Source organism: Chelonia mydas, chromosome 1 (assembly GCF_015237465.2).
Source record: "Chelonia mydas isolate rCheMyd1 chromosome 1, rCheMyd1.pri.v2, whole genome shotgun sequence".
NCBI classification, from domain to species: Eukaryota; Metazoa; Chordata; order Testudines; family Cheloniidae; genus Chelonia; species Chelonia mydas.
Window position 1 is genome coordinate 253,010,801 of NC_057849.1, and position 18,203 is coordinate 253,029,003.

The following is an 18,203-nucleotide window of genomic DNA, read 5'->3' on the forward strand; positions in this document are numbered from 1 at the left end:
GTTGCAAGCACTTTGAAGGACAGTTCATATTACCTTGACATCCTGGAGAATTGGTCTGAAATCAACCCAGGGTCAAGCCAGAGTCAATAACTGCAGTTAAGGTGAGGAAGCTGGAATAAGGAGCAAGGCGAGGTCACAGGAACAAAGAACAGGAATCAGGCAAGGAGGCGGGAACTTGGTCTTAGGGGTCTGTTCAGCAGCAGGCTTAGCAACTATTTGCACAGATAAAAGGTAAGTCATGAACTGGAAGTGTTATGCTAAGAAGTGTCCAATCAGCAGTCTGCTACTAGTCAGTTGAACCCACTGAGTCAGCAGGTATAGCCCCTCTTTGAGGGTATCAGCTGCAGTTCTGTTTGGGCTTGCAGTTTGGTGGCGCAGAGGGTAAGGTTCTTGCTCACTAGGCCTGTGTTTGAGACATGTGGTGCCTGATGCTCCTGAGAGTGGTTCAGGGTGCCATGGGGACAGGATGATCCTTGTGGAAGGCCTATAGTTTTGCAGGGGTGTGAATATGATGAGCCCAAGAGCATTCTTTGGGCCCATAACTTTCTCAGTCAATCAAATAATACAGTGCTTGCTCCTCTGCATATTTGGGAATCCAGGGTGTGCTGAACTACATATTCCTAAGGGTCCTGCACTTGAACCATGGGTGAGAGCACTGGATGCCAGCTGGGAAATGGATTGTCGAGAAAAGTTTTCAGGAGAGATGCATGAAATACCGGATGGATCTTCCAGGACCAAGGGAGCTGCAACTCAAACACCACCAGACTGATTTGTTGAAGAATGTTGTAAGGACCTGTGTATTGATGATCCAATTTGTGTGTAGGTCACCTGGGCTGTAGATACTTAGTGGACAGCCAAATTTTCTGACCAGTCTTCAGAGGTAGGACCTCTTGGCGGTATTTTTTGGCATGATGTTTGTAGACTATTTGGGGAATTTCAGATGCTTTTTTAGGTTAGCCTGGGTCTTATGAATAGTCTGTGCTAGACCTGAGGCAGCAGAAACTGCTGTGGATGAGGGGACAGAGAGATGGAAATGTGGATGAAAACCGTAAATGGAGAGGAAAGAACTGAATCAAGTGGAAGCATGTTCTGTGTTACTGCGAGTAGATTTGGCTAATGAGAGTAATGTGGCCTAGTTACTTTGGCAGTGGTTCAGAAAACAACATAGATACTATTAAAGTATCTGGTTGACCCATTCCAACTGGCCATCTATCTGGGGGTGATGAGAGATGGATGTATGGGAATGGAAATCCAGGAGGTGAAACACTTCCTTCCAAAACCTGGATATAAACTGAGGGCCGCGGTCTCTGCTAAGAGGATGAGGGAGGCCACGGAGGCAAAAATCATGCATAACTGGGAGTTGTGTGGCAATTTTCAGTAGGGAGGCATACACATGGTATAAAATGGGCCATTTTGGTGATCTAATCCATTATGGTTAGTATGGTGGCTTGTCCTTTAGATTCTGGTAGTTCTGTTAGATATGACCGGGTTGGGAAGAGGTTTCAGATGGTAACAGAAGACTGAAAGGCTTGCTTCAGGAGGTCTTAGGCCAAGTGCAGATGTTGCAGGACCTGATGTAGGATCGAACAGTGTCCTGCATCTGCAGTCATCAGAATGAGTGAGCTACTGCACAACAAACATTAGATTGTCCAAAGTGACTCGCTGTAAGGTTGTGTTGCATCTGCAGCATCCCAAGTCATGGGAGACCATCAGGGACGTAAAGATGGTCATTAAGATAGAAGAGATCATTGTGCCAGGAGTAATGGTGTAGGGCAATGCCAGGGAAGCTGTCCTTAGATGATACAAGCTTTACAAAAGGATGATTAGGGAGGGCTACTCAAAGTGAGGTAACGAAGTCCAAAGATGCATATCTACAAAAGAAATGGTGTGGTTTCAGTATGTCAAGTGGTGGCTCTTCAAGGTACACAGGTTCCATACAGTATTCCTCTTCCATGAAAGCAGGTCTGCTTTACTGTGCTGGTGGCCTGGGTGGAACATTATCATGAAGTCGAACCTTGACAAAAACAAGGCCCAAGGTAACTGTCGCTGATTCAGCACATTGGCAGATGGTATATATTCCATGTTTTTGTGGTGTGTTAAGTCTAGTATGGGGTGCTTAGCTCCCTCGAGGCAGTGTCGCCATGTCTCAAGCCTCATCTGGATTACAATTCCTTGCCAGTTATTTCATAATTGCATTTGCTGAAGTAAGTTTTTGAGGGAAGAGAAAGGCACATGGATGCGTGTCCTGTTGGGACCCCATTCTTTGGGACAATACTGCCCCAGTGGCTACAGCATATGTATTGGTTTCACGGATAAAAGTTGGTTGGGATCAGGGTGAACCAGCACTGGAGTTGAGGGGAAGGATAGAATCATAGAATATCAAGGTTGGAAGGGACCTCAGAAGGTCATCTAGTCCAAACCCCTGCTCAAAGCAGGACCAATCCCCAATTTTTGTCCCAGATCCCTAAATGGCCCCCTCAAGGATTGAACTCACAACCCTGGGTTTAGCAGGCCAATGCTCAAACCACTGAGCTATCCCTCCCCTGTGAGCTTCAGATACCTGCAGATCTTCAAAAGCTTGATAGGCATGTGGGGGTCCAGTGAAACTTTTCAGGGTTATGAAGAATGGTGGTTGTGGGAGATGTGATTTTTGAAAAATTGTGAATAACTCTCCTGTTGACACACCCCCTGAATTTCTGAATGCCTCTAATAGAGCAGGGTCCTGCCCAGTAATGAACTGTGAGCACTTTCTGAGGATCCACCTGCAGTCCTTCCACTGAGAGGAGCCATCTACCTGTGGGAGAGGTAGAGCAACTGATACAGCCTTTGTCTAGGTTTTTCTGGATATACACTCTTAAGGCTGCTAACTTTGGCTTTGACATAGAGTAAATGTGTCCAACTGGAATTTTAGCTCTGGGTTGAAGGTCTATAGTGGGGTGGCCTAATTTACTGACCCTGTGAGCCACATACTTGATAATCTTCAGAAGTTTGAGAGCCACAAGACACACACAATCTTTACACGTGCATTTTTAAAAATATTAACATCCTACTTACTGTGTCACAGCTAATTACTGTTAGAGTTACAGGCCTTGTGGGTCTCCATCCTGGTCGTAAGCCTTTGGAAATCTGGTTGATATTTTGTCAAGGCGGTACAGAGAAGCTTGGTCAGATGTTGATTTATAAGGACTGCACGGTGTTTTTATTTTATGAACTTCAACATGGAGTTCAACATTCACAGCAGTATGTTGTGCCATAAATTGAAATGAATCGCACACTAGTCTTCTTGAGATGAGGATGCTTTGTTCCTGGCACTTGCTTCCAGAACTCCACTGTAGACTGTGATTTATGCATCATCTTTAGAGCCTGGTCCTCCTGGAGTTCCAGTGGTTCCATTTCTCCAGCAGATGTTTCTGTAACCATGGTTTTGGGAATCGGATAGCCATCTTTGATCACATCAACCATGAATGGTTTTACAAGAAAGGTGAAGTAGGATTGCAGCTTCTGCAAGTCTTCAAACATGGCCTGAAAGTCATCAAGCAGTCCTTGTAATTTACCTCTGTATTCCTCGAGTTTGTGATCTTCTATGCAATTTCAGGGAATGTGTTTACCCTACTCTTGAGATGGGAAAAGTGGTTGAAGTCTCTTGGCACTATGTCTCTTTGAAGAAGTTTTAAGTTGTTCTGGAAGCTGAAGAATGTCTGAGTAAGATCAGAAATAATCTTATCCTTCCATTGGAGTGTCAAGTTGAGAGTTTGCAGATGCTACATAATATCAGTGAAAAACATCAGATCCTGCATCCATTGCTCATCTTTCAGTTGTGGATAGGACGAAGAGAGGGAAGAGCATCTTCACAAGCAGGCTGGCTAACCTAGTGAGGAGGGCTTTAAACTAGGTTCACCAGGGGAAGGAGACCAAAGCCCTGAGGTAAGTGGGGAAGTGGGATACTGGGAGGAAGCATGAGCAGGAGTGCGAGAGAGGGCAGGGGTCCTGCCTCATACTGAGAAAGAGGGACGATCAGCGAGTTATCTCAAGTGCCTATACACAAATGCAAGAAGCCTGGGAAACAAGCAGGGAGAACTGGAAGTCCTGGCACAGTCAAGGAATTATGATGTGATTGGAATAACAGAGACTTGGTGGGATAACTCACATGACTGGAGTACTGTCATGGATGGATATAAACTGTTCAGGAAGGACAGGCAGGGCAGAAAAGGTTGGGGAGTTGCACTGTATGTTGACTGCTCAGAGCTAAAGTATGAAACTGCAGAAAAACCTGAGTGTCTCTGGATTAAGTTTAGAAGTGTGAGCAACAAAGGTGATGTCGTGGTGGGAGTCTGCTATAGACCACCAGACCAGGGGGATAAGGTGGACGAGGCTTTCTTCCGGCAACTCACGGAAGTTACTAGATCGCAGGCCCTGGTTCTCATGGGAGACTTCAATCACCCTGATATCTGCTGGGAGAGCAATAAAGCGGTGCACAGACAATCCAGGAAGTTTTTAGAAAGGGTAGGGGACAATTTCCTGGTGCAAGTGCTGGAGGAACCAACTAGGGGCAGAGCTCTTCTTGACCTGCTGCTCACAAACCGGGAAGAATTAGTAGGGGAAGCTAAAGTGGATGGGAACCTGGGAGGCAGTGACCATGAGATGGTCAAGTTCAGGATCCTGACCCAGGGAAGAAAGGAGAGCAGCAGAATACGGACCCTGGACTTCAGAAAAGCAGACTTTGACTCCCTCAGGGAACTGATGGGCAGGATCCCCTGGGAGAATAACAAGAGGGGGAAAGGAGTCCAGGAGAGCTGGCTTTATTTTAAAGAATCCTTATTGAGGTTACAGGGACAAACCATCCCGATGTGTAGAAAGAATAGTAAATATGGCAGGCGACCAGCTTGGCTTAACAGTGAAATCCTTGCTGATCTTGAACACAAAAAAGAAGCTTACAAGAAGTGGAAGACTGGACAAATGACCAGGGAAGAGTATACAAATATTGCTCGGGGATGCAGGAGTGAAATCAGGAAGGCCAAATCACACCTGGAGTTGCAGCTAGCAAGAAATGTTAAGAGTAACAAGAAGGGTTTCTTCAGGTATGTTAGCAACAAGAAGAAAGTCAAGGAAAGTGTGGGCCCCTTACTGAATGAGGGAGGCAACCTAGTGACAGAGGATGTGGAAAAAGCTAATGTACTCAATGCTTTTTTTGCCTCTGTCTTCACAAACAAGGTCAGCTCCCAGACCTCTGCACTGGGCAGCACAGCATGGGGAGGAGGTGACCAGCCCTCTGTGGAGAAAGAAGTGGTTCGGGACTATTTAGAAAAGCTGGACGAGCACAAGTCCATGGGGCCGGATGCGCTGCATCTGAGAGTGCTAAAGGAGTTGACACTAAACTGGGAGGAGAGATAGATACTCTGGAGGGTAGGGATAGGATACAGAGGGACCTAGACAAACTAGAGGATTAGGCCAAAAGAAACCTGATGAGGTTCAACAAGGACAAGTGCAGAGTCCTGCACTTAGGACGGAAGAATCCCATGCACTGCTACAGACTAGGGACCGAATGGCTCGGCAGCAGTTCTGCAGAAAAGGACCTAGGGGTTACAGTGGACGAGAAGCTGGATATGAGTCAACAGTGTGCCCTTGTTGCCAAGAAGGCCAATGGCATTTTGGGATGTATAAGTAGGGGCATTGCCAGCAGATCGAGGGACGTGATCGTTCCCCTCTATTTGACATTGGTGAGACCTCATCTGGAGTACTGTGTCCAGTTTTGGGCCCCACACTACAAGAAGGATGTGGAAAAATTGGAAAGAGTCCAGCGGAGGGAAACAAAAATGATTAGGGGACTGGAACACATGACTTATGCGGAGAGGCTGAGGGAACTGGCATTGTTTAGTCTGTGGAAGAGAAGAATAAGGGGGGATTTGATAGCTGCTTTCAACTACCTGAAAGGGGGTTCCAAAGAGGATGGATCTAGACTGTTCTCAGTGGTAGCTGATGACAGAACAAGGAGTAATGGTCTCAAGTTGCAGTGGGGAAGGTTTAGGTTGGATGTTAGGAAAAACTTTTTCACTAGGAGGGTGGTGAAACACTGGAATGTGTTACCTAGGGAGGTGGTGGAATCTCCTTCCTTAGAAGTTTTTAAGGTCAGGCTTGACAAAGCCCTGGCTGAGATGATTTAGTTGGGGATTGGTCCTGCTTTGAGCAGGGGGTTTGACTAGGTGGCCTCCTGAGGTCCCTTCCAACCCTGATATTCTATGACTTTTCCTTTTCTTCAAGGAAAGCATTGATAGGCGTCAGCAGTTCCACAAACCTATTTAAGACATTGCTGGTTGATAACCACCTCACAATACAGTAGAAAGAGACATCATTAGGTTTGTCTTCAAGACCCAGCTCTTCAATGAAATTTTTCAACTGTTGATGTGTCTTCCCATTTGAACAGATGACATTGACAATTTTTAGGACCATTTTTATAACATTTTCATACTTGAAGTATCTGCCTTTGAAATGTTCACAATGGATGATGCAATGAACAGGGAGAAACTCTGGAAATTTTGGATTGTTTTTCAAGAGTCTGATAAGGCCTACATTTTTTCCCACCATGGCAGGTGCTCCATCTGTTGCAACACTGACAAGTTTATCCAGTGGAGTAGTAGCATTTGTCAGTGCTTTGTCAAGTGCGTTCTTTATGTCAACACTGTGGGTTGTCTCTTTTAGCGCCACTAAGTCCAACATTTCTTCTGTCACAATTAAATCTGCAGAAACCTAGCGAACAAATACAGCTAGTTGTGGTTTACTCTGTATATCTGTGGATTCATCAACAGCTAGGCTGAATGCTATAGAATTCTTTAGATCATTTTGCATCTTGCTTGCAACGTTTGCATCTCCATAGTGTAGTGCAAATTGGAATTTGCTTTATTAGGCATTGAAATTTTGTGTTACTTGGAACAAACATTGCAACCACTTCTGCAATATTCTTCTTAACAAATTCTCCATCACAATATGGACGTTTAGCACAAGCGATATTCCATGACATAACAAAACTAACTTCAGTCATTGTGTCAGCTTCCTTCCTGAATGCCCAAAGTAGTGTCTGTTGACTGTTTAGACATGATTTTAATGCAGTTAGCTTGTTCTTCCCTAATTCTGATTCAGGAGGGTATTTAGACAAAAAGTTACAGTGATTCGTTTCGTAGTGACGTTTCAAGTTGTTCACTTTGTAGTGAATGAACGATGCATTGCAGATAAGACACAGGGATTTGCCATCTTTAACAGTGAATGCAAAATCTTCCTCCCATTCTGGTTTAAAACTTCAGTTTTCTTCTTCATACTTGCCTTTCTTACAATTTGAAGATGTCATTGTGATCCATGAAATTAATGTAGGGTTAACACTTAAAATCTAAAATGACTGAAATCCAACTTATGAACAGTAAACACAGCCTGTGTTCTGCAGAATGCAGGGAGGTCTACATGATGCAATTTCCTGTTATAATGGGCATGTGCAGCTGAAGCTCTGAGCCTGAGTGCCTCCTGCAGGGCTGGAGCCCCGAGCTCTGTGATCCACACTTTAACTCTTAAAGAGCCACATGCAGCTTGCAAGCCACAGTTTGGCCATGCCTGGTCTATAGAACAGTCATAATCATGATGAGGGGTAATGTGTCTGCATTTTGTCTTTTGAGTACAGCCTGGTAATCTAGGGTTTTTTATGGGGAGGCATGGTTTATCATGGAGAGTTGGCGTTTCTGGATCTATAGAGTGGCTGTGATGTGGAGAGGACTCTGGGTTCTTGGAGCAGGGTTCTCTGGCTTGTGTTCTAGGATTCCAGGCTCTTGAACCAGAGGGCAGTTCTCTCTACAGAAGCTTGATGAGAAAAAGATAATGTAGTAGGACCAGAGAATATGGAGGTTGTTCCAGATTAGCCAGGGTGCACCCAAAATCAAGGTAAAATGTGAGGAGCTAGTAAGACTGCACTGTAGGAATTCCTGGTGTTCCCCAATCATCACTTCCAAAGGTATGGTCTGCTGAGTAACCGAGCCTGACATCAGTGGGGACTCATCCACTGTTTCCACCACATCCGGGGTGGTTTTGTATTGTACCAGAAACTGAGGACCTGGGCTGTGGAAAAATCCATGAAATTATCCTCTGCTCCCAAGTCAACCAAGTCTCTTTGCAAGGGAAAGGCTTGCTTGTCCTTCAGGATCTGGGAAGGAATGAAGGCCTCCTGCCTGAACATAACCTTAATGTCTTTTGATGGTGGTGCCCAGGCTCAGGACCCCTACTGAGCCTGTGCCTAATCTTTTCCCATGGTAGGGTTGGTGGAGATTTTGGCAGGGTACATGGATAAGAACATAAGAACGGTCATACTGGGTCAGACCAATGCTCCATCTAGCCCAGTATCCTCTCTTCCAACAGTGGCCGGTGCCAGTTGCTTTAGAGGGAATGCATTTATTGAGTGATCCATCCCCTGTTGGACAGTCCCAGCTTATGACAGCGAGAGGTTTAGGGACACCCAGAGCACGGGGTTCTATCCCTGAACATCTTGGCTATCCTCCATGAACTTATCTAATTCTTTTTTTGAACCCTGTTATACTTCACAACATCCCCTGGTAACAAGTTCCACAGGTTGACTGTGTGTTGTGTGAAGAAGCACTTCTTTATGTTTGTTTTAAACCTGCTGCCTGTTAATTTCATCAGGTGACCCCTTGTTCTTGTTTTATGCGAAGGGGTAAATAACACTTCCCTATTCCCTTTCTCCACACCAGTCATGATTTTATAGACCTCTATAATATCCCCCCTTAGTCATCTATTTTCTAAACTGAATAATCCCAGTCTTTTTAATCTCTCCTCATATGGAATCTGTTCCAAACCCCTAATCATTTTTGTTGCCCTTCTCTGTACCTTTTCCATTTCTAATATATATTTTTGAGATGGGGTGACCAGAACTGCATGTAGTTTTCAGGATGAGGACATACCACGGATTTTATATAGTGTCATTATGATATTTTGTGTCTTATTATCTATCTTTTTCCTAATGGACCCTAAAATTCTGCTAACTTTTTTTGACTGCCGCTGCATACTGAGGAGATATTTTCAGAGAACTGTCCATGACGACTTCCAGCTCTTGAGTGGTAACAGGTAATTTAGACCCCATCATTTTGTATGTATAGTTGGTATTGTGTTTTTCAATGTGCATTACTTTGCATTTATTAACATTGAATTTCAACTGTCATTTTGTTGCCCAGTCACCCAGTTTTGTGAGATTTCTTTAAGTCTTTGCAATCAGCTATGGACTTAACTATCTTGAGTAATTTTGTATCATCTGCAAACTTTGCCACCTCACTATTTACTCCTTTTTCTAGATCATTTATGAATATGTTGAACAGCACAGGGACACTGCTATTTACCTCCCTCCACTGTGAAAACTGACCATTTATTCCTATCTTTTAACCAGTTACTGATCTATGAGAAGACCTTCCCTTTATTCCATGACTGCTTAGTTTGCTCAAGAGCCCTTTTCAAAGGATTTTTGAAAGTCCAAGTACACTATATCCACTAGATCACTCTTGTCCATATACTTGTTGAATGACCACCTCAAAGAATTCTAATAGATTGGTAAGACATGATTTCCCTTTATAAAAGCTGTGTTGATACTTCGCCAACATATTGTGCTTATCTATGTGTCTTATAATTCTGTTCCTTACGATAGATAGTTTCAACCAATTTGCCTTGTACTGAAGTTAGACTTACTGGTCTGTAATTGCCAGGGTTGCCTCTGGAACCTTTTTAAAAAATAGACCTTACATTAGCTATCCTCCAGTCATCTGGCATAGAGGCTGATTTAAGCAACAAGTTACATACCACAGTTAGTGGTTCTGCAATTTCATATTTGAGTTCCTTCAGAACACTTGGGTGAATTCCATCTGGTTCTGGTGACTAGTTATTACTGTTAAATTTATTAATTTGTTCCCAAACCTCTTCTATTGACACCTCAATCTGGGACAGTTCCTCAGATTTATCACCTAAAAAGAATGGCTCAGGTGTGGGAATCTTCCTCACATCCTCAGCAGCAAAGACCAATGCAAAGAATTCATTTAGCTTCTCCCCAGTGGCCTAGTTTTCCTTGAGAGCTCCTTTAGAACCTCGATCATCCAGTGGCCCCACTGAGAGTTTGGCAGGCTTCCTGGCTTCTGATATACTTTAAAAAATGTTTTTGCTCTTAGCTTGTGTGTCTTTTGCTAATTGTTCGTCAAATTCTTTTTTGGCTTTCCTAATTATACCTTGATGTGCCACAGTGTGAGTTTATGCTCCTTTCTATTTTCCTTGGAAGGATCTGACTACCGGTTTTTGAAGGATGTCTTTTTGTCTCTAACCGCCTTTTTCACTCTGGTTAGCCATGGTGGCATTTTTTTTATCTTCTTACTGTTTTTGTTTTTGGGTGGCAGGGTGTATATACATTTAGTTTGAGCCTCTACTATGGTGTTTTTAAAAAGTTTCCATGCAGCTTGCAGGCATTTCACTCTTGTGACTGTTTTTTAATTTCCATTTAATTAGCTGCCTCATTTTTGTGTAGTTCTCCTTTTTGACCGTAAATGTTACTATGGTGGGTTTCTTTGGTATTTTCCCCCCATAAGGATGTTAAATTTAATTACAGTATGGTCACTATTACCAAGCAGTTCAGCTATATTCACCTCTTGCACCAGATCCTATGTGCCAGTTAGGACTAAATCAAGAATTACCTCTCCCCTTGTTGATTCCAGGACTAGCTGCTCCAAGAAGCAGCCATGAAGAGTGTCTAGAAATTTTCTCTCTGCACCCAATCCTGAGGTGACAATTACACAGACAATGTGGGGCTAGTTGAAATCCCCCATTATTATTGGGTTTTATGTTTTTGTAGCCTCTCTAATGTGATGTCATTGAAGGGGACTTTTTTTGTTTGACAGTTTCTCTTCAGTTCTTTCTTTACTTCATCAGTTTCTAGCCTCTTCTCTTTATTAGGATATAGAGTATCCTCTTTAATAAATCCTCCCCCAAAGGATGTCTGTCAGATACCTCATGTCCTGCTCCTCCACAGCAGTAAATGGAGATTTTCAAGCGTCCAGCGCTCTTGCTCGCCCAGGAACAGATGAGACTATACCACATCCGTCTGCATGGGCTCGACCAGGACCAGGTTTCCTTCAGTCTGAGGGCTGAACCTGGGGCAAGTGCAGAATGTAGCTGGGGGCTTCATGGGTTCCTTTTGTTGTTCATGAAGTCTGATGTCCAACCTGACAAGAAGGTCTACTCATGCCAGCTCATCCTTTAACTCGTCACAGAGACCGAGACAAAACTGATGCAGGAGTGTGACATCATTCCAGGTGGTGTCTGCAGCTAAGTATCTAAACTGAGTAACATAGGAAGGGGACAACCCAAGGGTTTGCCGAAGCTTATGTAAGGCAAAACTTTATGCGGGTCATCAAAAATGGTAGTGAATGCTTGCAGGAAAGAACCCCAGCTTGTCAGCACTGGGTGGTCCTACTCTGGAAGGGGAGAGGCCCATGCTAGGGCCTCCCGGGTAAGCAAGCTAAGTACCAGCCCTACCTTGACCTGATTGGTGGTGTGTTCCTGAAGTTGGAGCATTAACAGGAGTCTGCATTGGGTAATAAACCCATGAAACTTGCTGTGAGTGCCACTGTATCTCTCTGGTAACAGAACTCTGGGGCTGGTCACCTGAGCTGTTGTCACAAGGGGAGATGAGTGGGTACCTGCAGGTGGTCAGAGTGCTGTAACTTCTTTCCACAGGGAGCAATTTTCCATTTTCAGATGCTGTCCTTGATCCTTCAACCTCTGGTTCTCAGCCTGGAGGACAGTAATCCATGGACTCAGGCCCCTGGGGCATCAGGGAGGCAGGAGCCCCAGCAATGTCCATACTCGGTTCAGGGGTTCAGAAACAAATCCCAGAAGAGACTGATAGGGTCTGAGCAAACAGTCAGGGCCTGTAACGTAGGCAGTCTGACTTAATGGTCAGAGCCAGAAGTAGTCAGGGTCAAGGTCAAAGGCCACGCCAGTCGGAGTCAGACATGCCAGGGGTCAAGCCAGAGTCAGTAACTGGTGTTAGGGCAAGGGAGCAGGAAACAGGAATGAGGTGAGATAACAGGAACAAGGAGCAGGAACCAGGTGAGGAGGCAGGAACTTGGTCCCAGGGTTCTGGTCAAAAGCAGACCTAGCAGCTATTTGCTCCGACAAGGGGTAAAGGCAGGAACAGGAAGCTTTATGTCACAGTAAGGCTCTCCCTTGGCAACCCCAGGGGTCTGTGTGCAAAATCTGTGGCACCTGACAGTACTGCTGAAAAGGATTTGGGGGGTCTTAGTGGATCACAAATTGAACATGAGTCAACAATGTGATGCAGCTACAAAAAAGACTAGTATCATCCTGAGGTATATTAACAGGAGTGTTGTATGTAAGACACACAAGGTAACTGTCCTGCTCTATTTAGCACTGGTGAGGCCTTCCCTGGAGTATTGTCCAGTTCTGGGCGCCACACTTTAGGAAACGTGGACAAATAGGAGAGTGTCCAGAGGAGAGCAACAAAAATGATGAAAGGTTTATAAAACCAGACCTATCAGGAAAAGTAAACAAATTGGCGTGTTTACTTTTGAAAAAAGAAAACTGGGAGGAGACCTGATAACCATCTTCAAATATCTTAAGGGCTGTTATAAAGAGGGTGGGGATCATCTGTTCTCTGTCCACTGAAGGTAGGACAAGAAGCAATGGGCTTAATCTGGAGCAAAGGCAATTTAGGTTAGATATTAGGAAAAACTTGCTAACTACAAGGGCAGTTAAACTCTGGAACAGGCTTCCAAGGGTGGTTGTGGAATCCCCATCCTGGGAGGTTTAAGAATAGGTTGGACAAGCACCTGTCAGGGATGGTCTAGGTTTACTTAGTCCTGTATCACTGGAGGGGGCTGGACGTGATGACTTCTCAAAGTCCCTTCCAGCCCTCATTTCTATGATTCTAAAGTCCTTCCAACGAATATGATGAGGAAATGCATTTGTATTTGCAAGGCCAGAATGGGGGAGGGGCAATCCTTTTCTCCTAAACTATTCTGGGTCAGGGTGGAGTGTGGAATGATAGGAAACCTGAAGTGGAATTAGTTTGAACCTCTCTAATCATTAGTTTGAATGGTCGCCTGGGGCCGGCAGTTAAGAGGCTGATCATTTAAGCAGCTCCTTTGAGCTGTGGGATGAGGATCCTTTGTAATATGTGAAAAATAAAACGCCTTTGTTTGGATTTTCCTTTTGCAAATAAACCAACCCAGCTCCATTTCCCAAGGAAAAGAGAAAACACACAGCAATCATCACCATTATTTCTATGACCAGGAGTGCCTCGAGGCCTCAGAGATCAGGGCCCCGGGAGGGAACTACTTCCAAAGCCAAGAGGCCTGTGTGAAGAATGTTCTGCCTCTTGCTCTCCCAGTCATACATGGGTGGGGTTCTGGCTCAGGCTCCCTGCAGGTGTCATCACAGGCAGTGTGGCCAGGGTGGAGCGGTGTTCAGGCAGGAACACAGGCTCCTCCCTCATTGTTTAGCACAAGTGCCCTTTGATAGTCCTTTACTTTCATGTTAGCCAATGTCACCGTGATTTCAAGTGCAGCGCAGTGCAAATGAGTCAAAAGAACAGAGCCACAGCACTGCAATCTAAGGGTGAACAAACCACTTCAGCTCTCACCGATCTTTAGGAACTGGCTGTAACAATGAGATTTACCAGTGCCACCATTTCTATTCAAGCCAATGGCCAGCTGAGCAGGTTTGCACCAGGATCCATGCCTTGGGGGTTGGAGAGGTTTAGTTTCTTATGTGCAGATGGGGGTGTCTTTGGGGGGTTGATTTATTTTCTTTAACTCTCAGGTTGCAGTCAAGTGCCTGATGTTGATGAAGAATCCCAGACTGAAGCTGAAGCAGCAACCTGAGCCTGGTAGCCAAGCTGAACTCTGGGGACCGGAGGAGGGCAATTGGATTGTGAAAAGGGACAATTCTACAGGGAGCCATTTCATTCCTGATCCGTTGCAGCCATCAAAAGATGGGTCACTAGGGCAAGGAAAGGTTGATGGTTTCTGCTCCATAGATTTATGGAGCAGAATCGTGTATCTATTCCAGCCATGTCCCCTCTGACCCACGCACAAGGCTTGCCTCTCCTATCAATGGCACTCTGCTAGCTGCTGTTTTCTTGCCTGCAGAGGATCTTACAGCCTCTACCGACAGGCTTTCCTGCTTGAGGGGAGGGCCCAGGAGCTTGACTGTGGCCAAGGAGTGCACAGCAGCCTTCAGGAGGACATTGGGCAAAGATGGAGTAAAGCCACTTTTACATTTCACGCATCCTTCGCTGTCTGTGGAGCAGGCTGGGCCACCAGCTTAAGTTAGAGCAGCCTAGAGCTGCTCCATCTTGTCCCAGCTCTCAGTGGCCCCAAGGGGTCACTAAAACAGCTGATGTTCATTGGTGCTTAGGCCTCAGCCTTCCCTCAGCACCAACTAGAAAGAATTTGGGTAGAGTAGAAATTGTTCTGCCAGCTCTACACAACCAAAGGATCCCCCTCCCCTGGAGTGAACCTACCATTGTTAATGAAAATGACTAGATGGCTATTTTGTACTAGTGGTGTGATGCAAAATGGCCACAGCGAAGTTGTATTGGGCCATGGATCAGGTTATTATCTGGGACGCGGCATCTCCACACCATAGTCTGGCCGCAGCCGAAGTCCACTAGGGCATCCGCCTGTCTCCTATCAAGTCCAGCAGGGACCATCGTCTTGGGGTGCTGTCAAGCACGGGTTTCTCCAGCATAGACTTTGCCAAAGGAGCAGTCCATGGAGGGGCACTGCCTCTGGAGGTGTCCAAATCAGCCACAACTAAAACAGGGCCCAATCTCGGTGGGATTTCTGCGGGTCTCTGGGTTCCCAGGGCGCTCAGGATGTTCCCCTAGTAGGGTCCTTTGTTCCTCGCTGCAGTTGGTAGGTGTACCATGGGGCTTCTGAGTAAAACGAGGTGGGCCCCCATCATGATGACTGTCTTCCTGTCCCAGGGACGGACGGGTTGCTGTCGGAGGCCCATAAGGCTTTCCAGCAGTCGGGAGGGGAATACACACTGTGGCCATGGGTCCTGGCGCCACCGGGGCTTCTATGGCTAAAAAGTCCTGCATGAGGCCTATGGTCACCTTCAGGGTTGTGTACGAACTGCTTGACTACCACCTGCTTAGCGAGTTCGGTGGCCCTGTGCTGCTCTGGTTGGAGCCATTGCCAGCAGGTGTCCTTAAGCTGAGGGGTAATGACCCCTGATGACAGTCTTGACTGCTCTATAGTCGCGTGTCCCCTCATTAGGAAGACCCCGATAGGCGGCCTGAGCGGCACCCGTCAAATACAGGGCCAAGAGCAAAGCCCTTTGTTCCGGGGCCCACCCGGCTGCCGAGGCAACTCTTTCAAAGATAATCAAAAATGCCCCAAGGTCATCTTCCGGACCCATTTTCGTGAGCTGTACTGGCAGCATGGGGGGTTGCCAACACCACTGCTCCTTCAGAGCCAGGGGAGTGGGGTAGCAGTGTGGCCAGTTGCTGAAAACATTGCCTCTGCTGGTCCTGCTGCTGGGCCCCCAGCTGCTAAAGTAGCTGCTGCTGTTGCTGGAGTCGAGCGGCCTGCTGCTGCTGTTAGGTTTCAGCCCACCATTTCATGAACTGCTCGAGTTCCATAGCAGCGTTCGGGCAAGTTGTTGTCTAAGAGCAAGGGCAGTCCCCGCCTCAGGAGGGTGATCGCTGCCGGCGGGGTGGCCCCGAGTATCCTATTTGATCTGTTTGGTCGTGGTTCTCTCCCCCCGTGTCAGGGAGGGAGACCACACCCCCTTGCTACACTGTAGAAGAATCTACTAGCATGTAAGCTATTTGGGGCACTGTGATGTGGTCGATAAACCCCACACTGGAGAGATTGGGTGGGGGCAGGAACATTTCTGGGCCCAGGGAGCTCCCCTCCTGCAGGGCTGTTGGGCATGCTCCAGTTGGAATAGGGAATTAAATGGGAATCTCCTCCACACAAAATGGGGGCAGGAGGGTGAAGAGAGACAGAGCTGCATTTACTGTGACAGAGGAACTCTGCCAGGAGATTGTCCCCAGGAGCAGGGTGGTTGCACAAAGCCAGGACTCCTTAGCCTGCAGCGGCCCATGGACTGGGTTGCAAGGAATAACCACAAACCACAACACATCCAGAGGAGGGGCAGAGAGGTAGGAAGAGCCCCAGTGGAGGATGTTTTACTGGACCAAGGTAGCGGATGCTTCCCCTAAGGTGCCCAAGAGGGCCCCTGGTTTGTAGCCTGGAAAAGGAGAGGGTCTGGTTCCCCTGCCTCCAACCGCTAGGCAGGGCTGCCACCAGAGATTCTAACCGCAAGGTGGCAGTGGCGGCTCCCCCTCTCCCATTCACAGACAGGCAAGGCCAGATTTACACCTTACGCGCCTCTAGGCACAGCATCTTCAGCGCCACCTCCCCACCACCTCACCTACTTCCAAACTTCGTGTTTTCTGTAAAAAATTAAATGGAAAAAAAAAATCTACACAGTCTCCCCCTGAAGACATGAGGCCCTCAGGCCATGCATGGCACTCCTAGCCCAAGCCAGGGCACAACCCACGGCCCCAGGTGAGGTGCAAGGGGAGGGACTCTACCTTTCCCCATGGCAAGTGGTCCCTGGGTGTCTCCCCATGCAAGTAAATGGGGCACCGGCCATGCCCCTTCTCCGTCCCTGACATGGGCCAGAGGCAGCAGGGCTGCTGAGATTGGAAAGGGGCTGGGACACTCCCAGCACCTTCAACAGCTGTCCCGCCCAGCCACGGCTTACAGCACCCCCAGGTGGGCTGACTCAGACGCTCTCCCTGCTCCAGCCCCACACACTGGGCGGCCACTAACCCATGCCAGAAGCCCGGCTGCCCACACAGAAGCTGTATGTGTTAACTTTTAAAGTTTTAACCCACTTTTTACTTTTAGGCACCCCTAGAACACCAGCACCCCCTAGGCACGTGCCTACTGTGCCTAATTGGAAATCCGGCCCTGCAGGCAGGGACTGTCCTTTTGTTTTGTATTTGTACAGCATCTAGCACAGTGGGGTCCTGGACTGTGACGGGCTCCTATGCCCTACTATAGTAGATTATTGGTCCTTCATCGGTTGAGACTGAGCCGATCACAACATGTCTTCCAATCTTCTCTTGCTCTTGCCATCCTTCACCATTCTTGTCCATATCTCCTTGTTAGGAAATCATCCCACCTTTTTGGAGGCCACCACGTGGCCGTTTTTGTTCTCGCGGATACCACTTGGATATAGCTGTGGGCCATCTGTTGTCACTGAGTCGGGCCACATGTCCCGCCCACTGCATTTTGCTAAGCCTGCTTTCAACAACAACAACGTCTCACACTCCAGACTGCTGCCTAATAATTTCGTTGGGGATGTGGTCGCGGAGCGAAATGCCCAAAAATGTTCGTTCCATCGCCCTCTGTGTGACAGACAGTTGATGTTCTTCAATCTTTGTCAGCGACCATGTTCGCTGCCATAGAACATCGCTGGAAGCATGGTCGAGTTAAAAAGAGTCACACAAGTTGTTTTGCTGATCTTTCCTTGGAGGATGTCCTTGATGTCATTGAATGCGCACCATCCAGCTTTTTTTCTGCGCGACAGTTCGCCTTTCTGATCATGGCGCATGTTGACTTCCTGGCCCAAATAAACATATTTATCAACCTCTTGGATCTGCTCTCCTCCAAGAGTTATTTGGGTTCTTGGCAGAACATCTGATTTCATGCATTTCATTTTTGACCAGTTCATTTTTAATCCAACGACTACTTTTCGCATTCAGTTCTTTAAGCATTGTCTCAAGCTGGGCTGTATTTTTGGCTATCAGCACTATATCATCTGTAAAGCTGAGATGGTTTAGCCTCTCTCCGTTGATATTAATCCCACCTTTCAAGTCTGCTTGTCGAAAAACCAATTCAAGACAGGCTGTGAATAATTTTGGTGAAACTGTAACTTTGTTTCACACCTTTCTCAATGGGGATTCGGAGAGGAGTATCGAACAGCGATATGTCCGTACTGAAGCCAGAGTTCGCTTTCTTTAGTAATGGGATATATTTTGCACTGATGCCTTGTTCTGAAAGAGCTTCAGGAACGGCATTAGTCTCTATGCTGTTGAATGCCTTCTCGTAGTCCACGAAGGCAATTCACAAAGGGAA